Below are 24,833 nucleotides of genomic sequence, written 5' to 3'. Positions count from 1 at the left end.
CCATCTTTGTTCACAATCAGATCTTGTTACTTTTGTTGTCTTCAGAGTGGCCTCCTTGCATTGACTTTCCACTTTTTCACTATTTAACATCAGAATATTCTCTCAATAGAAATTTTATTCTTACATTTTTTTCATGTACTTGCTACTATGGTAGCATAGTATTCTTCAATTATTTCCTATTTGCAGTAGACGGCAATTAACATAGCCACCCACTGCGGAGAATTAGAGAATTCAGAATGACTAACCTTAAAGGGACGTCTATATCACACTTCTTCCTTCAAGTGCTCAGAAATCATTGCACAAGGAGGATTATATCAAATGGACAAACCAGAAGAGATGGATGACTATATGGAAGCAGTGTCTTCCACACACTACAGGGGGTCTTCATTTATAAACTCACAGAAGTTGCAAGAATACCTACAAGACTTCTGCAAGGTCAAGCCAGACGAAATCACATGATGGAGCAGGTAGGTAGGCCTGAGAACTTACACCTAGCAGAAGAATTATTGGCAATTATTAGATGCTAGAAGAGGGAGAATCCATTTTCTTTAAGAGTTTGACACTGGTAGTTCAATCACACTCTGTTGTCAGGCTACACATCCAAAAATACTTGGACAGCACAAATTAGTCTAGACTGATAATAAAAAAAAAACTAAATTAAATTAGAGAACACAAAGTTGCTTGAGAAGGAAGGGGGAACAAATATGGGGGAATTAGGGAGGGGATAAATAAGATAGAAATACATTGTATAAAACCCTCAGAGAACTAAAAAAAAAATGTGGAAAAAATGAGATTATGAGATTGCAAGCAAATGCGTAGAACTAGAAAACAGTACACTGACTGAGGTAGCCCAGGCCCTGAAATGTAAAAAGAACATATTCTCAATGATGGTGTGGATCCTACCACTGAATCTTTAGATTTTGTTGTATTGTTTAATTTAGAATACCTGTAGAGTCCAGGAAACTAGAAAGGGATTATTGGTGTGGAATGGAAAAAACAGATACAGGGGAGAAGATATGAAGGAAAAAATGGCAATTCTGACTAGGAAGGGTTTAAAGTGGAGGAAGATGGGAGGTTAGGGCAAAGGGAGGAGAGGGAGAGGAGTAACCAACATGAAGAATGTGCAAAAAAAGTCATTTGAAAAACTAGTATTTAAAATTCTTGATTTTATTATTACTTTTAAATGCTGTGTATGTGGGTGCCTCTGTGTGGAAGGTTGTGCATGCAAGTGCAGTGTCAGCAGAGGTGAGAGGAGGCACTGGAGTCCCTGGATCTAAAATTGCAGGAGGTTGTGAGCTGCCTGACCAGGGTGAGCAGAATTGATACTGGTTCTGGTACTTGTACATGGGTCCTCTGGAAGAGCAGTGAATGATCTTAACTGCCAAGCCATCTCTTCAGTCCCTAAATCTATTTTATAACACACACACACACACACACACACACACACACACACACACACACACACATGAATATATATATATTTTTATATTGTTTGTTGTCTTTGCTCTTGGGGGGCCCAACACAGCTCACAAATAAATCACATGGAAGCTGTTTTTTCTTATAAATGCCCAACCTTAACTTGGCTTGTTTCTAGTCAGCTTTTCTTAAATTATCCTATCTCTGTTTTGCCTCTGAGCTTTTACCTTTCTCTGTTTATACATATCTTTCTTTCTCCGTGGCTTGTTGTGTAACTGGATGGTTAGCCCCTGGAGTCATCCTCTCCTACTCTTTCTCACTCCTTGGATCTCTCTTTTCTCCTTCTATTTCTTCTCTCTGCCTGCCAGCCCCACCTATCCTTTCTCCTGACTTGCTGTTGGCAGTTCAGCTCTTTATTAGACCAACCAGCTGTTTTCAACAGGCAAAGTAACACAGCCTCACGGAGTTAAACAACTGCATCATAAAAGAATGCAGCACATCTTTGCATCATTAAAACAAATGTTCCATAGCATAAACAAATGTAACACATCCTAAAATAATATTCCACAACAATCTACATATAGATAGATAATAGATAATAGGTAGATAAATAGATAGATACATAGATACATAAACAGATAAGGATAGATAGAATGCACATATATCTATTCCTATAAAAGAGCTTAATTGGAATTATGCTACATAGGGAATAATATTCCTTCCAGAAGCCATAAGTTGCTAAATACAAATCCTAACACCTGGGATACCTACTTTTGAGGTGTTGGTCAGTAGTGTCCTGCAGACCTCTTAGACTGCATACCATCTATTGCTAATACTCTTGGCATACTTTCCACAAGTTGATGGTAAAACTCTATTGGTGAAGACACCACAGACTTTAATCATGGAATATGGAGAAATCAAGTTAGGACTGAACAGTAAATGGTTTCATAACACCAGAATGTATAATGGGGTATTTTCAAGGAAATGAAATCTCCAATGGTCTTGACCAACTGTGAACCCTGTGAGATAAGAAAGTAAGCAGAGAAAGAAAATATACCCATGTAAACAATAGTGGCACTAATGTTATGAAAGGAACAGACTGCTTTCCAATTGGATTTAAGGCTCAATATGCCTGAAGAAGTACATCACTTGTATGTATGCTTATATATTGTGTTTTATGACAGAGAACACTGGTTCTGTTATTTTTAAATTGAATATGTGATTTCTTCATAGTTATTTAATGTTTTTCTTTGCTGCTGGTCCTTCAACACAAACTATTCTTTATGTGTGATGAAAAATTTTCAAGAACCACATATCAATAAGTGTACAATGGTTATGTACATTGAAAATAGTGTGACTTAATTCTAGCTTTCAGAGGCCTGAAAAAATCACAGAAGACTGGATTTGCAAAGCCTGCCCTGAAATTGCTTTTCAGATTCTAAAGTGATGGAGAATAAATGTTTCAACTTGTATTATAAAACTCCACTTATGATTTTAAAATTATATTTGAAATAAATGATTAAACTGTTAAAACATGTATTAGGAAACGCTGTGATATTCTATATGGCAATGTGCACAGCTAGCTGTTTTATTACTGCAGAATGGAGGCAGAAATATGAATGGTTTCTGTTACAACCCTGTACTCCCATTCCAGTGGTTCAGTATTTGCAACTGAAACAAGTATTTTGTGGGTTTTTAAAATCAAAATAAGAAGATATCAGAGCTCTTTTCCTCCAGGGAGCCACTGAAGAAGATCCTCTTGTGATCCTGGGCATCCACCCTTCCATGGTATTATAAGTATTATAAAAACAAGATGTACCCAAAGTCATGCTTCTCTTGGTGCATGCCAAATGACAAGATCATTACCTTTGACTTGGGAAGGAAGGAGGCAAAAGTTGATAAATACATACTTTATGGCCACATGATGTAGGATGAGAATAGGAAACTGATCTCTGAAGTCTTGGAGGCCTCCTGTATTTGTACCAAGAAATACATTATAAAGAGTTGTGGGAAAGATGACTTTCATACATAAGTGAGGCTTCAACCTTCCCACATCACCTGCATCAACAGGATGTTGTCCTGTGCTGGGGCTGACATGCTCCGTACTGTTATGTACAGTGCCTTTTGAAACCCCAGGGCACAGAGGCCGGGTATCACATTGGTTAGGTCATTATATCCACACAAACAAAGCTGCAGGAAGGAAGACAAGATTGAATCTCTATGGAGAGCCCATTTCAGAAGATCCCCATCTCAAAGAAGTGGTGTTTTACCAAGTGTAATGCAGGTGGATCTGAAGACAAGGTAGCTGAAAAGCGACTCTTCTCCGATGGCTGTGGAGTCAAATAAATCCCATTCCTGGTCTCCTGGACAAGTGACAGGCCTTGCACTACTAAGACCTTCCGCTGTGCTCTCCTGTATCCCATCAGATCATGTTCAGTAATAAATCTCACATCTAGTCTGGAAAAAAAAAGGAGGAAGAGGAAGAGGAGGAGGAGAAGGAGGAGGGGGAAGAGAACGAGAACAACAAGAAGAAGGATTATTAGTGCTGGAGAGATGACTTTAGTGGTTTAGGGCAAATGCTGCTCAAGGTGACTATCAGAGATTTTAGTCCCATGGATCTGATGCCCTCTTCTGGCCTCTGCAGGCACCAGGCGTGTACACAGCACTCATATGGATATTCAGGATAAATGTTCAAACACATGAAATCAATATAATTTTTTTAAAATTTTAATTTGTTTAAAAAAGAAGGTATCTCCAAGTGAGGTATGGAGGTGCCTATCTGTGGGTTCCAGTTATTTTGTAGGCATAGGCAATGAGGTGTCAAGATTTCTTGAGTCCACAAGTTAGAAAACCTTCGAGAAAACCAGTCACACATACACAAATATGCCATACGTATGTTTGCAAGTATGATTTATTATTTAAAAATGAGAATTTTACTAATGGAAAAGAAGTCAACTATTGCGGGTAATACCAATTTTCTACCTTTATCTAGCAGATGTGACGGTTTCTATCTGAAATATCTCCCCAGAACTCAAGGGCTGAAAGCCGCTCTGCGCTACAGCAAGGGACACAGGTGTCCCCTGGGCCACTGAGGCAGGTTCCTCACTAGCAGATTTCCATTTGTGGATTCATAGCTTGCTAGGTTGAGCAGAGAGGCTGCATCATTGAAATATGGTTTCCCCTTGCTCTCCATGCTACCAGGGAGTGAGCAATTCCCCCTCAATTCTGCCCCACTGTCCTGCTAAGGCTTAAAAGCAGCTGAGCTAAACCAACGATGAATTAAAATATGAAACACACATCCTATTTTAATAAATATTTTCAATTTTGAGAATTCCATACGTGGATGCACTCTTTACACTGTTTCTACCACTCCCTCTCTTCCCCCCACTAACCCTCCCAACACTTCCTCTGGGACCCACAATCTTTTTTCTTGTAATTACACTGAATTATATATAGAGAGTCTATTTACTGTTTGTCTGTAACATGAAATCTAAACTTTTTTTAATAAGAGATCCCAGGACCAGATACTAAGGTGAAAGCTGAAAGGTCAGAGAAGCAGAGCAAGCCATAGCCACCACCTCTTACCTCACCAACTTCTCATCCTGAAAGAGCCTCTAGCTGAAAGGGATGATTCTACCAAAAAAGTCTTTAGTTCCTGTCTCCTCAGGCCTTATATTTGTCTTAGGGTTTCTATTGCTGTGAAGAGACACCATGGCTTTGGCAAGTCTTATAGTCCCTTATCATCATGGCAGGAAGCATGGCTGCTTGGAGGCAGACGTGCTGCTGGTTACATCTTGATCAGCAGGCCACAGCAAGTGGACTGTGACACTGGGAGTCGCTTGAGCATAGGAGAACTCAAAATCCACCCCCACTGTGACACACTTCCTCTAACAAGCCCACACCTACTCCCACAAGGCCACACCTCCTAATAGTGCCATTGCCTTTGGGGGCCATTTTCATTCAAACCACCATACTGTTGCTGGTTTGTACATATGCTTAGTGCTGACCACTTGGATAGAATAACTTGATGTCTGCAAAGGCCAGAAGTGCTCTCCTCTATTATATTTTTATCAATTTCTTTGAGGCTGGATCTCTCTTTGAACCCAGTTCTCACATTTTCTCAGCTGGACTGGATGCCAGCAGGCCCCAGAAATTCTCCTGCCTCTTCCCCAATCCTCATTCTTGGAGGTAAGCTTACAGTCATGAATAGGACATCCAGAATTTTTCAGACGATGTTAGGATCTGAACCTTTGTCCTCATGATTGAGTACTGGGTGCTCATCCCTCCTGAGTCATCACTCCAGCACCCACATAATTTTCCCATTAAGTTATTTTCGGATTTTTTTGTTTGTATTTTAGCTCTCAACCACTACATGCACACCTCTTAGTACTCTTCCCCAATTCTCTTTTAATAATCAGCATCTTTCATAACATAGGGAAACATTCCGTTTCCCTTTCTTCACTGTTGCTCTTTCAATAGAATGTCAGAAGCATGAAGATTATCTTTACAGCCTAGAAAAGACCTTGGTACCTAATAAGAAATCAATGAATATGTATTAGCTGATTACAATTGTGAGAGTTACACTTTCCATCCACCACAGAGCCATTGAAGTTACACTTTTTATTATGATTTTTTTTATTTTTAACAGAAGCTATATGTTTATCTACAGCTATTAAAATAGATTTTAAGCATAAATATTCTTCATTTTTAAGACAACTTAGTGTTTTAGATTTCTCGAGCTACAGAAAAGCAAAGGTGGTATGTGAGGTTGGGCACAAATGTTTTTTGTCTAGAAGCAGGTTGCCCAGAGACTGTTTCACATTTCTCCTTTCTCCACTCCTATTTAAAATCTGAGAACTCAGTCTCTAAATCATCCACTTCATTAAGCAGAAATGTAGCTCCTTCTTGCCTGTACTGAAATGTTTGCTTGAATTGTCTTTGTGTTGTTCTGCTCTTTGTCTCCACTTCCTTCCCTAATCTACTTTGCAGGGAAATCTAATTTCTTTTCTAAATTGGAGTTGTGTGCTGCCAGTTCTGATATTTTACTATCCACATTCTCATCAGGGTTATCATCACTAAACTTGTGAGTCCAAAGCATTGCACAGAATTGCTTTGAAATATATGTTTAGATTGAAATACCACCATATTTAAACATATCAAAATTAATTGTGTTTCTCATACAAACTGTGTGTGTGTGCATATTAAATTATACCCTATAAGCTGACAGAATTAAACATTGTCTGCTTACATGATCACAAAATCAAGCATGAATTGAAAGATATAGCTATCTTCTTTGGCAACATTACTATTGTATACTTTATGATGTTTAATTTTTAATTCATACATTAGTGAGCCTCCCATAAAAGAAAATATGGCCTATTCTGGTTATGAAGAATAGCTTACTGTAGATTAGCTGCCATGGATTTAAAGAGATGTTACAATATGAGATACATCAAAAATGCATGCTATTTATGATGACCTTAACTTGCTTAACTTCTTTGAAGGTCTGGGTGCATTTTAATTAATTATAATTCATTCATGAAATTAATTATCATATTGATTACTTTGTGAAGAACACATATAGTTTGACATGTGAATGTGCTCTGTGCTCATCACCTACGTAGGTATGAGATTTACAATTTCAATGTGTAAGACCTGCATACTAGGGTAGACATATAATGTGTACTGCATAAGCTACATCATAATCTGAAGTCTGAACTGAAGATTATGTTCAGCAGAATATCAATTTGTCATGATGTCCAAGGATATTGAGGCTAAGGCTCAATTTCCTTTTTCTTTATTATTAATGGTGCTTTAAAGAAATTTCATCTTGAAAGCATCTTAGAGCCATTAATCCTGATGAGGAATATGAAAGTAGTTAAGAATTCTTATCCATACTAGGAAATGGGCAAAGTCATCAAGAGATAACATGGAAATATTTCCAAATTATCAGAAGGAAGACTTCACATAGAAGACACAGCCAAGCACAGACAAGCTGAATGTGTTTTAGTCTATTTAGATTTTATATTTTTTCCACGTTGTTTGGTATACACTGGTGTAGAATACTTTGCATCTAGTACAGTAGGAAAATTCCCATGGAAAAGATTATTCTCTCTTCTTTTGTTCTGGACTAGCAAATATTCAAACTCATCTTTTTTTTTTCTTTACTCCCTGTCTATTGCAAAACTGAGAAGTGATGCATATTTTTATGAATAATTTGAGGGATATAACCAAATTGTTAGTTTAAAAAGTCTGCTAGAAACATTAGTGTATGCAGAGCTTCCTGCTATATAAATAGTGGTTTTTTTCTAGTGATCTCAAATTTGTAATATTTCTGTCAGTGTTTTAATTGAACATGGTAGATATCGTTCTCCAAAATAGATTGATAGCAATTTTCATATGATTATTTGACAAATCAGCTGGGTGTGATAGGCTATTAAGTTGACTCATGAAATTTAAGGTTGTAAGTTTCATCAAGAGCCATTTTCCTTTGAGCAGAGATAACTTCATTCATATTGTCCTTGAGTAAACATCTGTTAGTGTCAAACTCTCCAGATTTTACTCCTCATAATTCTTTATTTTAATTTAATATTTAAAGGATCTTTTTCTGGATATAGAATTCCATTTTTTCAGTTACCTTGGAGAAAATATAAACATTCCATTGCATGCTCTGACATATGCACTTTCACATTCACACATGAGTGTGCACCAAGCACATTGTACACTCATGCATTCACACACAAAAAAAACACATACGCATACAAAACTAATAAAAATAAAACCAAATCTCATAAGATGTTATTTCAGTTGTTAATAATATTTATTAACGTATTATTAACTTCAAATGTCCATTCAGGTGCTATATTTGATACATACTGTTTCTATTACCATTTTCCTTACTAACAAAGTCATGAACTTGGCCTCTAAGTCATGCATTTAGACCTTAAGCAGTTTTGACTTCAGAAAACCACTTGTCACTTGTGATTATATATATATATATATATATATATATATATATATATATATATATAAACTCATATAAGTTTTATACACTAATCTTCCTTAAAAATTTCAGGGCACATTATTTTTAACAATGAACAAATTAATTATTCAGTAAAGTTTGATTAATTAAACAGATCTGAAAGAACCCTTCTTTTTGAAGTTTAATACAGATTTACATTGAATCTGAAAACTGTCACCATCATTAGGTAATTATTTTGGTGGGTGTATGAAATATAATATATTGGCTTTATTTAAATCCCATTCTAATCCTCCTTTATGAGAATTAAAGTAATTCAAAAGAATTAATTCTAGGTAGATGATTGATTTATAGAGTTCTATTTCTGAGTATCACCTTTATTGCAGAGTAAATGTATTTCTACTAGGTCTTGCCTTTTAATGAGTTGGAAATTAAAATGAACCTTAATTTTAAACTTAGTATTCAAAAGAAGAAGATAATTGTCCTTATTGACTCCTTATAATCATCTGTAAACCAGGTTATTATGCAATTTTCTTTTTAATTATGAAAAATGTAATACTTCAGAAATTTCATCTCATCATTTACCACTTCCCCTGTGAGCCACTTTGGGATGTTTATGAAAGATGTGAATATGATGTTTGACTACGATGTTTGTAAGCTTAATGAAAGGTTCAAAAACACTTCTTTTCCCAACAAAACAAATTGCCCTGATTGAATAGTTTCCAAACTTTCAATCAATAACTAATAATATTTATTTTGCCTTCCAGATATTTTAAAAGATTGAGAAGTAAGTAGTGTCATTAAGAGATATTGCGGATTCAAGTAAGCCTGTCTTAAAGTACAATAAAATTGTACTACTGTAAATACCTTCACATGACTAAAGACTTTAAGTCTATTTGATGAGCCAAATGTAATTTGGATTTTACAGATTTAAAAGACTACTAGTCGTTCTTTCCTGCTTTTATATGACTCATATTAAAAGCACAACAACAACTTTAGCTTTCAAAATATAAAATATAGATTATCATTTTAACACACATTAAAAATGGATTCAAGGTCAAATTGTTAGTATAGTCTTAATATAAAGTACATAAAGGCAAAATTAGAGTAGGTTAAATAATGCCTAGAAAGAACCATGAGACAATCTTTTTTTCTGTTAAAAAATAAAATAATTCAGCAATTCTAAAAGCATAGTGTCCAAAATTAAACACATAAATACTATTTTTTATTCACTGATCTTAAAGTCCAAAAATTTATATTATTCAGAGAAGAGAAGGGATACAATTTTGATCAGGGGACATTAGGTATCAGGAGATTTATTATGACATAATCAATATGTGACACAATGCCCCTACACAATGTATGCATTCTACTGTCTGTTAAATCATGGACTTGAGCAACTATTACTAAGACAAGAGCATGTAGTAATCTTTCTTTGTTTCTTCTTTGTCTCATATTAATACCCATTAATCTTTCAGAATTGTGTATATATACATATATGTATATGTATATATTATTTTTTCAAAATTTTTTATTAATAAAATAATACAATATATGGACTTAATTTCTGACTTCCTTTATTTGTCTATTTTCATTATTCATTCATACTATGGAACATAAACAATGTTTTTTTATTTACATTGTCAAATAGTATAGTATTATGTGATTATATAACACTTTCCTTTAAATGTTTCTCTTTTGGTGGATGCTAGAATTGTTTCCATTCCTTGTTTTCTATTAATATCATGGCTTAGAATATTTATATACATGGATATGCATATGTGTAAATATTATACACATGTATAATTTCATTATTCTTGCAATGTAATCATTAGATCTATTAAGTCTACTGTGTGCATTATGAGACAGTAGAGGTTTGTTCTGACTATTTTTCTAGCTTCTTTTTTCTTATTTTTTTTTTCTTTTTTTTCAAGACAGGGTTTCTCTGTGTAGCTTTGCGCCTTTCCTGGAACTCACTTGGTAGACCAGGCTGGCCTCGAACTCACAGAGATCCACCTGCCTCTGCCTCCCGAGTGCTGGGATTAAAGGCGTGCGCCACCACCGCCCGGCTTTTCTTATTTTTTAACAAGCTGCTTTGTTTTTTGTTTTAACCCTCAACAAACAACTATTTCAATTTGTTTCATTACTTGCTAACATTGTCTTTGCTGGTGCATAACTGTCTAGAAGGAGGACTCATTTTACCATCTGAAGTATATATATGGAGTGCTTGTCACTACAAACGTGCTTATGACAGGAAAAACTTTAATAATATAATTTTTTAATTAGAAGAGTTTGTAGAATTATTTTACAAAAGCTAAAATTATGTATTTATGTTCATATACATGCATAACATATTCTTTCTTACACTACCTCCTGCACTACCATTTTTTACTATACTAAATTACACATAAGTGACGCTATCAATTACTAGTGTTTTACAACTTTTGGTGCTATGTTATAGGTATATAGCTAGTAAGTTCATTTGTATATTTGTATATAGTACAAATTATACGTATTATTGGAAGTTTGTGTAAAGTTTGCTTTACTCTAGATCTGTCTAATAATTAAGGGATGAGAAAAAGTGACATAATATTTAATAATAATATAATATATTATCTAATCATATAAAATAATTTATATTTTATTAAAATTATAGTAATTCTTTATGAAAGGTGCAATTTCTCTAGCCATTAATGATGTTAAATATACATTAACCTAAAAGATTATTTTGTAGTACAATTTAGAAAGAGTAAGAATGTGTGACAGGTGAGTAAACAAAATCTTGCTTAGATACTATTTTTTTCTTACAACTTGGTTGGCAGAAAATTTTATTTCATGATAAAATAGAATTCAATATTAGCAGATGTTAGGGAAACTCAAAAGGAGAAGGCATGCCATTGCCTTAAAATTTGCTGTAGAAATGATTATTTAGCAAGATTGACCATATTATGAATGTTATGAAGAAATTGAGCACATTGTGTTTTTTTTTAAATGTAAATATATAATGTTTTGTACTGAAATACAGTTGTTAAAGAGGAGCAAAGACTGAAATATGAAGTTCTTCAATAATGCCACATTTTTATTTGGTGGGATAGAATGAAGTTGTGGTTTGTCAGAAATTGTGATGGGTTGTTCAGAAAAATCTTCTGTCTCAGGTCACGTCTTCAAAGATTCGATTCCTCACTCTCTAATTTGGAAAGTTTATCTGGCATCAACTCCTCAGTTAATCAGTCCTTGGCAGACATGGCTACAAGAACCAACTTTACAATGAAAAATTTTGTAGCTCAATTCAATTAATTTTTAGCAAGGGTTATGTTTGCCTCAGGTGAAATGTAATTTTACATTTAGAATTAGATTAAGCATCCAAATTCTCCAAAGGAATAATCCAGTGCAATTATTTTGTATGAATCAAGAATTTAACTTTGGTCTCCATCTCATATGTTAGAACTTTTTTTTTAAATCATGAAACCATTCTGCATAAGGGATTTAACAAAAATATAGACTATGATTGTATTCAGTGAACTCAAACTTCCAACACCACCAAAGGGGATCTAAAAGTAGGAGCTGAATGAAATTTTAAAAAGATGTAAATAACTGGGTGTTCCATTTCTAGAATTACGTATGGAGACCAAAAATAAACTGTTAATTTTGCCAGTTTACATGTGCTCACTTGTCCTTTCATATCTTCAATTTGCAGTGTTACTCTGATATGCTTTATTTGATTAATAAGCTATGCTGTCCCCTAAGAATGGGCATAGGGATTTTCTTATGGGCAGGAACAGGCATGGTACTGAAATTTGCAACAACTAAAAGTAAAGAAAGGAAGCAGTAGATTGCAGAGTTCACCGTCTTCTCCGTAGATCTTGTTTTTAACTAACTTTTATTTCTCAACTACAACACCACATTTCAATGCATAGTATCACAAATTCAAATACTCATTTTTATCTTTCTATTTATTTTATGTGACACTTAGTATTTAATTCCATTCACTACATTGCTTCTTTGTCTGTTAGCATTCTAAAAGGCTCTTTCATTCTGTCATTTAAAGACCAAAGGAACTGCAAGTCTGGATGGGGAAAAGAAGCTTCTTCCATATTTTTTGTAATTATTTGTACTTTTGTTGGCTACCCCTTATTCTGGGTCTCATCCAGTATAGTATCAGTACATTATATATCATATGATATATGATATCACATAGTATCATATATCACATATATGTGGTATATATACAACACCATTACAGCAACTACTGAACTAATTTACTTCCTAAAACAATTGGTTTAACTGCTGCTCCCTTAAAGACAAGAGCACACAAGTTGTGTGCTTTTCACATCTTTGTAGAAATGAATCTAAAATTGATGAGAATTATTCTTCAAGCTCCCAAATTTAATACTTTGCAGTTCCTTTCCTTTCTTTATTCTTATATCCTAGAAATTGAAATTATGTCCTGTAACTATAATCTTTGTGGAAATTTAATGTTCATTGTATATCTGTCAGGTACTGGGAGGTTAATCTTGGCTGTTAACTTGATTACATATGGAAGCAACTAAGAGACAAACCTTTGGTCATGTCTTTGAGGGATTTTCATGATTCTATCAGCTGAAATAGGAAGGCCCAGAATGAATGGAAATGGTGACTTCTAGTGGTCCAGATATAAGAAGGTCTATGGAAAAAGTTTTCAATGTTGTCTGTTTGCCACGTGTTTTTCTAGCAAGTTCACCTACTGCTACTACCATTGTATCTTCCAGTGACATCATGATTCAACATTGTCAGCTTTCCAATGGGGACAAAAGAGCAGTAACTCTCCCAGGATTCCTTCCCACCTCAGTGATAAACTGGGAGTTCAGAGGCACCCAGCCTTGTGAATCAGCCGCTCCTTGTTTTAAGCCTCTCCAGTATAAAGATCGTCACTATTGGATTAACCAAACAATATTGTATAAGCCAATCCAATAATCTCCTTTTAATATATTGATTCTGTCAATTCAGTTTCTCCTTATGAACTCTGGATAATTCCAATCATATTTTAAAAAATCTTATACATAGTTAATAATTTATTAAACTCTTTCATTCATATATTTTAATTTCTGTTTACTGTTTATACTCTGAGAAGAAATCTGTCATAGTAAAGAAACCACCAAATATTGCTGAGTAAGTGATTGGTCATGTTATTGATGTTTAGTGCAGTTCTGAAACCTTTCAGCATTGCCAATGGAACATGGAGGATCCTTGAAATGAATTAAACCCACGATTACATCTCCCATTGAAATTCCTACTGATATAAAGGTACCTGTAGACTGCAGTGCTTTTCAGTTACATCAGTGATGACAACTTAAAGATCTGGGATGCAGATTGAGTATACTGTGGTGTTAACAGAAACCAATTGATGTGTTCACGTCTTTAATATCTCAGATCAATGACTCTCAGTAAATCTTTAGTGGCTGTATGATTATTAGGAAACTCAGAGGGTAAATAGAATTGAAAACAAAAATAATAGTCAAAAGTAAGTGTCTTTTTACTTACAGTGTCACAAAGGGAGGGAGATCCACTGATTTGCAAGTATTCCACGTGTATATTCCAACAACAATGAAATATTGAACACCTAAACCCGAGAGGAGAAGTTTATTTTCTTCCTGACTGAACTGAAGAAATCCACTATTTGGGTCCTTGTGAGCTGCTGTTGCCAGGGAAGCAGCTTTCTTTCCCCATTATTAAGAGCTCTAGTTGATAGTCCTATGACATCATTAGTCTCAGTTTCATTGCTACAGTACGTGTACTTTATGTAAGAGTAACAGCTGTAAGACGATATTTTCACCACGTTCATAAGCAGAGATAAAATGGAAATCGTAAATTGTTAAGTCAAGAAAGTCATTGTGGGTGGTGAACTCATCATGGTTTCTGATAATATGTACTCAGGAGGCAAGTATAAAAAATCCCCAAGGATAAAAATCACTTATGTGCTAAAAGAATATTAAGATTTTTGTTAATCTATGTTATAAGAAGCATGGCTTATTCTATGAACAGTAGTAGGTGAAGGAAGATGAAGAAAATAATACATTAGGAGAAGTTATTAAAATTCAGGTACTTCTCAGTTACTGCTGATTCACTGCTGATACCTTGAGCACATGTAAATGCCTAGATTATTATGCTTGGAGGGTTGAATGAAGTTTTGAAGCCACCCCACTCTTCAGTGGGAGTAGGAAATGCCAGGATTTTCTCCTAGGTAAAATAAAGTTATACAAATAATTAAGTGAGAATATTGTCTGTGGTCATTTCATGCGCAATAAATACATTTATCACCTCCATCCATATTCTCACCAGAACCAGGGGACATTCCATTGATAGGAGTACTAAGAAATATGTTTGCAGATGAAGCATGCAAACATCTGTTTTGCTTTGTGTTTGCTGCCTTTTGATCACAAGAATGATTATAAATATTGTGTCACAGAGGAGCTTTAGGCTGTAGAATGAATCAGTAAGTTCCAGAAGCTATACTCTTGTCCAGAGCACTAATTTTTTTCCTGAAAAAAATTGCAGCAGAGATAAAGAGGAAATTGTAAATTGTTAACTCAAGAAAGCATTTTGGGTGATGAATTCATCATGTTTCTAATAGTATGTACTCAGGTTGCTAAAATTTTACCTATAGAGCAGAAAAGAAATTCAAGTAGGACAGAAAAAATAAAGTCAATGATAAATCATTCTTGTTTATCAAATTTGCAGAACAAAGCCAGTCACATACTGAAATAATATAAATTGAAGAAGTTAAATTACTTTAGAAAAAAACACTGCACCACTGCTCCAAGTGTGGACCCCTAAGCAATGTCTATGAAACTATTTCCTAGAGAAAATTGCATCCATTTACTAGAATGACTACACATTAAAGATGAATATATGCTTATACCTTTTGGTAATGAAATACTTTATTCGACTTGGTGGCAAATCATGAAAATTACGAAGTGCTTTAACTGTTTCTCATTTATCAGACAAGAAGATTGTATTTGATTAAGTGATTAAATGTGGTTTGGGCCTAAGAGTATATCAAAGTTTAACACTGCTTTAGATACCTATAATTATCTTCCTAGTTCCTAAATGCATAACAGAAATGATGTCTGTTGGCAACCTGAAGCCTCACATTTACTCTCTGACCAGTGGTACAAAACCATGGCACCACTGATTCAAACAGAAGACCCTTAAACATCATAAAAGATAATGGACTAAAGAAGTACACCTTTCCTGGAGTACTGTTCACATAACCATCCCTTGTTGACTGTGGAGGTTTGGGCCCAACTCCCCTGTGGGTACCAAGAGCTCCACGTACCCATATGCTGGAATGCCTACAGTACCTAATGCAGCATACTATAATTCTTAGGGAGTGGTTCTCAACCTGTGGGTCACAACCATTTCAGGTCACAAATCAGATATCCTACATATCAGATATTTACGTTACAATTCATAACAGCAAAATTACAGTTGTGAAATAGCAATGAAATAATTTTATGGTTGGGGTCACCACAACATGAAACTGTATTAAAGGGTCACATTAGGAAGATTGAGAACCACTGGCTTGAGACTAATGATAAGAATAAAGGTCTGTAAATGTTCAGTACAGACACATTTATTTGAGTGTTTTTAACAAGTTGTTGGTTAAATCTTCCAATGGACATAGATACAAAGGGCCACTAGAGTTAGTTTGATCATCTATCTCTTGAAATATGGGTCATCAGTTCTACCACAACAAGTTTGACTTGGTTCCTCTAGATGTACAGGAGGCAGGTAAACCTTGAAAATAAAATTAATGTGTCTGAATGGGCAGGACCTCCATTTGCCCCTGTTATTTCAAGTATTGTACATGTAAACACTTTCAGAGAGAATTAACAGATCCCTGGACATTTGGATATGCACATGTTAAGTTATCTATTCATGTTACATATCAATTAAAAAAGCTGTCCAAAAGTATCACTTTCACCTGACAGGGTCAATACAATTCTTGGTTTAGGACTCTACCAGGTCTTCTGCTTCACAGTGTCCACACTGTGAAGCAGAAGACCTGGTAGAGTCCTAAACCAAGTGGACACAGTGGACACTGTGTCCGTATAGTCAACAGTGACCTTAGTAGTTGTGATAGTTTACAAAAGTTTAAATTAAAGCACTAACAATTTGGCTGCTAGAATTAATATTAAAAAATTGTAGTACTTTACATTGATCAGTAAAATATACATGAAATGAAAGGTGATATATAATCCTTAATAATATGTTGGAGTCTGCTACCTTAGATATGTCACTGAGATAATAGAGAGGAACAACATTCTGCCATAGTCCACTCACTCTGAAAGACAATGGATTCCTTTTTCACAGTTACCACCAGAAAGAGACAAAATGCTGAGCATCCATTTTGTACAGGGAGCCTCCTGCACATCACTGAACTGTGATACTTCACACCATTTACAAAGCAACCTGTAAGCCAGCCAGTTTTCAGCTGGAAACAGAGCAAGAGATAGCTTAACAATAATTACAGGAATTATAGGCTAATGTGCAAGTACTCTTCCACTTTGACTTATAATTACAAGCTACAACCGCACATAAAGTGACTGTGGCAAGCAGTGATGCCTCATGGAGCCTTTAACAAGGACAAACAAAATATCACAGTGAAGTCTTATTTTGAGAAATAATTGTTTTCTTCTGGGATAACCTATGTTCTCCTTTGTGGCAAAGCTTCTTCTTGATTGGTATGACATCCTGAAATACAGTGAACTAATAGTGGAATACATGACTCATCTGTGATTTTTTGTTTGTTTTATATGACAAACCATATCTTTGGGTATTTGCTGCAGCACTAAATCATCAAGAAGAAATTTCGCAGAAAAACTCAAACATGGGCTGGGGAGATGGCTCCATAGATGAAGTGCTTGCTGAGCAAGCTTAGAAAGTAACATGAAGAATAAAAATCTGTAAATGTGTCAAAACTAAGATGGTGACCAATTAAGGATGACACCTGAATTGACCTCTGGAGTCCTCACACATTCACACACAAACAATTATCGAACAGCTAAGAAATTCTCAGGCTTGAGGAGTCTAAAAGGTGTAAGTTGAATTTATTATGTCTCAAATGTCTTTGGTAAATGTTTCTAGTGTATCGCCTTTTCTTACTCAAATTATATCTATACCACATTGGCACATTTTCCATGTTCACATGAATAAGGAGTAAAATGCTCTGGTCTTTTTTCCATCTGGATACTATAATGAGTTGGAGAGACTTTCTAGGAAAGTTCACGAAACAAATCTAGTATTTAATATAATTAAAATTGCATTTGGCTCATTACTCCTTAGTCTGATTTTCAAAGGAAGAAATCTACATTGATCTGTGGGAAGTTACTAACAATTTGTGTCTAAAATTAGGATTCTTTTTTTGTAAATACTACTACTAAGAAATAGGTAATGATGAGATGTGATGGGGAAATGAATTTGTATGGATGTATCAGAACAGGCATAGAACTGGAAATTATCGGCTTTTAATTGGATGCTTACCAAACATCATTTAATGCAGAAAAGGTTCTAAGTTTGGCAAAAGGCCCATTCTGTGATGTCATTCACTTTATCTGATGGTCCCCTAATTCTTGTTCCATCTATCCATATTAACTTTAATGGCTTGGCTTGAGACTAACCACAGAATTCTTTCAGGAGGATGCCCTCCAGCAAGGCAGAACCACCAGCAGCTTCTCCTTGATTTAGATACCCACAGTCCAGGCAAACAGGAAGCCCTGGGTGGAACTGCTTTCTGGGGAAATCAGCAGTCCCGCAGTGGAAGCATGACTACGCTTGACTACTCATTTTCATTATGGCAAAGACAAGGAAGGGTTTTCACTTCAGTAGAAATATATTTGGGGTATGGATTTGTCTTCTTTGCCATCAACACATCTGTTGGTAGTGCCATTCTTGGCAATGGGCATATGGTATGCTGTATTCACATTGTGGCATCTTGCATAATATTTGTTTCAGAAAATATGTTTATTACACAGGAAAAAGGAACATCAGAAAGGAGAAGAGTCTCGTGCTTTCGGTTTATTGCTGTCATCGGAACTGTCTTCCCTCCATGGACAGAAATGCCCTTTTAAGACTCCATTTGAGTTTCACTTTTTTTTTTTCTCTCATGTGAAGGAAACATTTCTAAGGACAGAGTTTTTTTTGTGTGTGTTGACTTGCACCTTTAATTATGGCTCAACATGTATATATACATATATATACATATATATATGTGTATATATATATATATATATATATATATATATATATATATATATAATCTTATGTTAAAACCACAAAAAGCTGAAGTGAGACTAGCTTCTCCCACAATGAAACAGATTTAAGATCAGAGTAATTGCTTTCAATTCCCATAACTGTTATCTTTGTTGTGTTGAAGATCTGTTTCCAGTGTAAGGATACTTGTACATGAGGAACAGCTTTGGTAACATATTACACTTTGATACTCTCACCTGGCTCTTTATTGTTTCCCATGCCTCTGAACCAGAAGGCAAAGAGCTTCCTTGCTCACTGCAGTGGCTAATTCATGTTTCCCATCCCCTTTAAAATATTAGTTGATGCCAAAAAAAAAAAAAAACAGGAATCGACAATATTATATATTAAACCTAGAGAATCTACTGGGATGTATAATAGTACTTCTATGTCTTATAGTATAACTGACTAAAATATAGATATAGCATATATAAACATTAACTGTAAAAATGTAATGTGAGAAGCCAGCTGTTACTCATGCAATAACCTTCCCCCTTTCCCAAACACGGACAGGCACCACCCTACTGAGATATTTGTGTGTGTGTGTGTGTGTGTGTGTGTGTGTGTGTGTGTGTGTGTGTGTGTATGTGTGTGTATGTGTGTGTGTATGATTTCCTAACTAACAGACTTACTGGTTTAAGGATCTCTCACTTAAGAAGCCAGTTTACATCTAACCATACATTAGTGGCCACAGATCCGGCTCCCCAGCCCCTTCCCTGCCTCCTGCCTGGGAATCAGAGATCTGGCCTGTGGGTTTACACTGTAAAACCACTCCCAACCTAAGAAAGGTATAAGAAATGACTCCCACTTCTTCCCCATGGGCCCTAATTTTCTCTGTTTACATTGAGCACCAACTGTTTGTCTCTGATGCTGGGTTCTGAACTCTCCTCTGAGTCCCTGCCATGTTTTTTTCTATATGTCTAATTATGACACTAGTAAACTTTCTTATACACTCCTCACGCTTAAGTGATCCATCTCAGTGCCACTTTTGAACACCTGTCTGTTGTCTAACAGTACTGATACAGACTTTCAACACTGAAGAGTCATGCATACTAGGCTAAGTGAAAAGCATAACTTGATCAGTGGAGGGCAAAGAAAGCATGGGAAGAAGTACAGAAAAGGGGGAGCCTAGAAACACTCCATGAGTCTATGTCTTAACTACAAAGAAAGGAGGTAATAAATAGGGTAATTTTAAAATGTTATGAATATAATTTGTATCCTCAAGGCCAGTTACAGAGAAATGCCTTGCTTTGCATATTTACATCTTTTCTTTCTTGGTTTATGAGTGAATGTATTTTCCCCTGTCAAAGTTTCTATATCATAAAAATTTTGGAGAAGATCAATTTTTTTATTCAGTTACTAAGATCATCATTCAGAAAATATGATTTATAATTAATAGAATATGTTTAGGTTGTGTGACTGAATTTTAGGATGAAGTATCATAAATGTGATGTGAATAATGCAAGAGTCTTTCAGAGTCGTATACAATAATTTTTGAAATTTTACACTTTCTTTTTTCAGTGGAGTGTAAGGGTATTTCCAATTAAATAAAATATTGCTGCATCTTGTTAAGTGAAAATATAGAATTGTTTTCACACCATTTGGGACTTAAGATACAGAAAAGCATGCAGGGAAGCTTAGTATCAAGAGGAACAGAACAGGACAGTTATAAAGCTTTTACATCTTGATTCAAATTCATCTTTCTTTCATACACTCTGTAATGCTAGACACTTTAAGAAAATATGTGTAAATGTGTAACAATAATTTCTAATGGTCTTTTAATAAAATACTGGAGCCAGATATTAGGGTAAGTGCTGAAAGATCAGAGAGACAAAGGAACAAGTCACAGCCACATCTTACCTCTAGGACTCCTTAACCTGAAAAAGGCTCGATCGAATTCCTGTCTCCTCATGCCTTATATACCTTTCTCAGCCCAGCCATCATTTCTTTTCTAGTGCTGGGATTAAAGACATGTGTGCTTCCCAAGCAAAGGCATGAGATCTCAAGTGTTGGGATTAAAGGTGTATGCCACCACACCACTACCTGGCTCTGTTTCTATCCTAGACTGAGTCAATCTCATGTAGTCCAGCGTGGCTTTGAACTCACAGAGATCCTGATGGATCTCAGCCTCCCGAGTGCTAGGATTAAAGGTGTGTACCACCACTGCCTGGCCTCTTATGCTTAATCTAGTGGCTTGCTCTGTTCTCTGATCTTCAGGCAAATTTTATTAGGGTACACAATATATCACCACATAAATGGACTACTGGCTTTCTGTTAGCCACTGTGATAATAGAACATTAGAGGAGTAGACAGCTAGTGGTAGAAGAAGGGTTCCATTGCTTGTTATCTGTCTACTTGGTTCTGACAATAAGACTCAAACAATGATTAACCCTAGTAGGGGTATCCCCTTTCTGTTGAAGATGTGTTCATTAAAATTAAAGTACAAGTTACCTTTAAAATTATTTTTAAAACTCAATATATATTGTGCAAAAGCACAAAAGCAGTTTTTATGTTTTCATTGTTCTGAATGGACTTATACGAAGTTCATTCTAGATATATTGATTTCATTGATTCTGTTAAATAAAAAAATAAGACCCTAGGGTTTTGAAGGTAAATGTCTCTGTTAGTGAAGTCTTTAATAAATTCTGGAGCTCCTCCTTTATTGGATTTCAAGCACGGCTCTGCTTGTTAGACTTGTATCTTGTTTTTCTTCTAAAAACACAAAGTTCTCTGCAGAGGCTTTGAAAATGGCACTGTTTAATAAAACGAAGTTGAGAAAACACCAAACTAAAAACGAAAATATGGTGTGTAGGAAGGAGGGTGAGGGGAAGGAGTAGCAAATCTAGGTAACAGCAAATGTGCAAATACTCAGCCAACAGCATTTGTGCCAAACCTCAAAATACAGAAGAAATAGTAGAGTGTGAGTGTCCACAGTAAATATAAAAAAGATAAAGTCTCAGTTAAATTGATCATGCTTTCTCTATTATACAGTTTTTCATTTTGCACCGTTATTAGTAAAGCTTGACATGAAACAGGCTAGCTTGTACGTCTATGATTATGGCCAATATGAGGATACAAATGGCAGACAGGAGAGATGATATCTAGTTTGACCTCCTTTTATTTGTGCTCTTACCACTTTCTCCTCCTTTGTATAAAAACAAAACAAAAAGGCTGTTCTTCCATCCCCTGGACTGGAAAGTCCATTTAACTGTCAAGGACCTATGGGAAAGCAATAGGCAGGAAAACTAGTTGATGCAATTCCTTTTTAGTAATTATCTCTAAGAAATATAAATTGGAGCTTGTACCAAAGATTTCAAAATAATTAAATCCATGCATGTGCTGTGCACAAAAAATATGAGTTTCATTTAATAGATGCATCCTAAAAATCAATTTCCAGCAAACTCTATGCATGCTATTGATAGAGGATGATTAACTAATATATGAAGTTCATATGTCTTATCATGAATGAGGAAAACTTAATTCTTCATTTTATGTGTATATCTCTTTTAATTAACTTTAGAATATTTTTCTAGTTATTAGAGTAGGATAGTAATAATTGTTATTTATCTCCAAATAATAGTCACTGATCTAGGTTCTTGATTCAATTATTTGATGTACTTTCCCCAAATCTTTCTACTTTGGAAAGACGGAACATAAGCTGTTTATCAATTTTTTCCTCTACGTATGACATCAATCTCCCAACATTGGGAGTAAATTGATGACATGCATCTTTTGAAAGGCAGAGAGAAGAGGAAGGCAGAACAATAGGAGACTTAAAACTCACGGAGGGAAAATATTGTAAGCTCATTTTGTTTTCTGTTTTTCTCGTTTCCTCAAACTTCGTGCAGGGAAGGTAACAAACTGGAAATGCCAACAACTGGAGATGAAACACCCAACAAACAAAGCTGATTCTTTATCATAAGAGCTTAAAGAACAAGTAAAGGCCAACAAAAAAAGTGTTTTTAATTTTCCTGAAATATGTATTTATTATTATTTTCTATTATGCATGAAGTGTGTGCATAATGTTGCCACCATGCCTGTCCACAACATGATGGACTCCTATCCCTTGGAAACAATAAGCCTAAATGAATGCTCTTTCCTTAAGTTGCTATTAGTTTTGGTGTTTGATCATAGCAATAGAAAAGTAACTAGTACAGGTTCTCAGCAAAAAAGGGGTATCCAATATAAATCATATCATGCAAACAGCTTAGGTTTATGCAGCCATTCTCCTTAATGAAAGATGGGAATCATCTCAAAACACAAGATCTGACATCCCAACCCAAACCTAATCTGATGAACTGGCCTTATTAATAATGCAGTTCTTAGGCCTACTACCTACCCTCTGTACAGTCATGCTCCAACTAAAACAGATAAAAAAGATATTATTGCACAGGGAAGGTGCCTCACTGGGTAAAGGAAATTACAGCCAAGCCTGAAACCCTGAATTTAAAAAAGAAAGCACAAATCATTTTTGTATAAAGGTATTGCATTTTAATTGCTCCTAAGTTTCATAATCCTTTATTATTTAGTAAAGAATACAGGAGAATTATTTCACTTCAAAAAGTTAATCTTCAAAACAAACCAAGAAACAAAGTGGAAAAGTTTACACCGATGATGTAAAGATACCATGGCATCCCAGAGTTTCAATAGAACACACAAGACATCAGAACAAGCTTTGTGTGGGTTTGTAGTACTTTCATTGTGTGAATGATTATAGATCTCCACATATTGATTTGAAATATTTTTAATCAGAAGGAACAGATATTCCCAAATGGTCTTCAGCTTGTATACTTACAAATAAATCAAAACAAAACTCAGATATGTGAAACCATAATTTTCCTTAAGAATTCTAAAACAAAGCATTTATTAATATGCAGTTGTGGAGCATTATCTACACTATTAGAACATGAAAAATAAGTCTGCAGGGTGCTTAAAGATAACAAAGGACACATAGAAAAAAGTCATGAAATGTAATACTGAATTTTTCAGTTAATATTTGCAGTACAATTTTACTCATGACAACATATATGCATGTGTAAGAATGTAAAGAAGCCTGTAAACCTGGCCATCACTGTTCCACTGATTTTTAAGTTACAAGCTTCTCAGAAGAGATTTCTTTAACACTGCTATATTATTTTCAATACTATTTTTCAAATGTATATTAATATGCATAAGCTATTTATAGGCTCCCAAAGAGCTTGTCTATTTGATAACATTTGATAGAAAAGTGCGAAATTTAAGATTTTGTTTTTTAATCTGTTAGATATGTTTTTGTGTTCTATACAGTGTCAGCATCCCAAAGATAAATCTATTCTCATTTAGAAAGTTGAGTGGAAAAAAAAAAAGCTACAAGTGACTATTTGGTCTATGAGCTGCATTAAAAGCTGTGGATAAGAAACTGTCTTGAAACAATTCACGGAAGTTGAGGACTGACAGCCAGGGTTGCCTTCTGGACTCTGCATACCTGGCGTGGCATGAGAGTTTCTTTCTCTCTCTCTCTCTCTCTCTCTCTCTCTCTCTCTCTCTCTCTCTCTCTCTCTCTCTCTCTCACACACACACACACACACACATACACACACACACACACACACACACACACACACACACACCACAGACACTAAAGTAGATCTATAAACTTTCATATCATATTGCCTCACTGCTTTATCTTCCCTTAGTTCTGTCCATATTTCTATAATTAGGAGGATTTGGCTAATAAACTACTTGTCAGGTAGGGAAGATGCTTTATATCCTGCTGTCCACTTCTTGTCTTCTGTATGAACACTCGTAACCACAGAGCTGGAAATAAATTAAATGATAGTAATGGGCGGGGGCATCAGTGATACTTGTTTTAAACTTTACTGGGGAATACTGGAACTAATAAAATGATTTTCATATATGATCAACTAAATTATGAAATGTTCCACTAACATTACACATATATATCTTAGTATCCCAAAAGCAGAGATATCCAAGCTTTCTTCTTTATTATATAAAATAAAAAAAATGAAAGCTATACAAAAGTTTCTAATTACCGAAGTTTCTAAAGTTTGAAGGACTTGCTAGCCAAAGCATATTTTATCAATTTCTGGATTTAATTTGATATTTTGTAGAGGTTTTCTTAGAAGAACATCAAAGATTTTTTTCAATTACT

The 24,833-nt window shown here is 35.1% G+C and overlaps 1 pseudogene; it reads left to right on the top strand.

The window, feature by feature from the left end:
• Positions 1-458: 458 nt before the first annotated feature.
• On the top strand, positions 459-3,809 carry LOC128111440 (60S ribosomal protein L10-like; annotated as a pseudogene).
• Positions 3,810-24,833: the final 21,024 nt, after the last annotated feature.

The sequence above is a fragment of the Peromyscus californicus genome, unplaced genomic scaffold, assembly GCF_007827085.1.
Source record: "Peromyscus californicus insignis strain IS unplaced genomic scaffold, ASM782708v3 Scaffold_16__1_contigs__length_79575227, whole genome shotgun sequence".
NCBI classification, from domain to species: Eukaryota; Metazoa; Chordata; class Mammalia; order Rodentia; family Cricetidae; genus Peromyscus; species Peromyscus californicus.
This window is presented reverse-complemented; position numbering and strand designations above follow the sequence as displayed.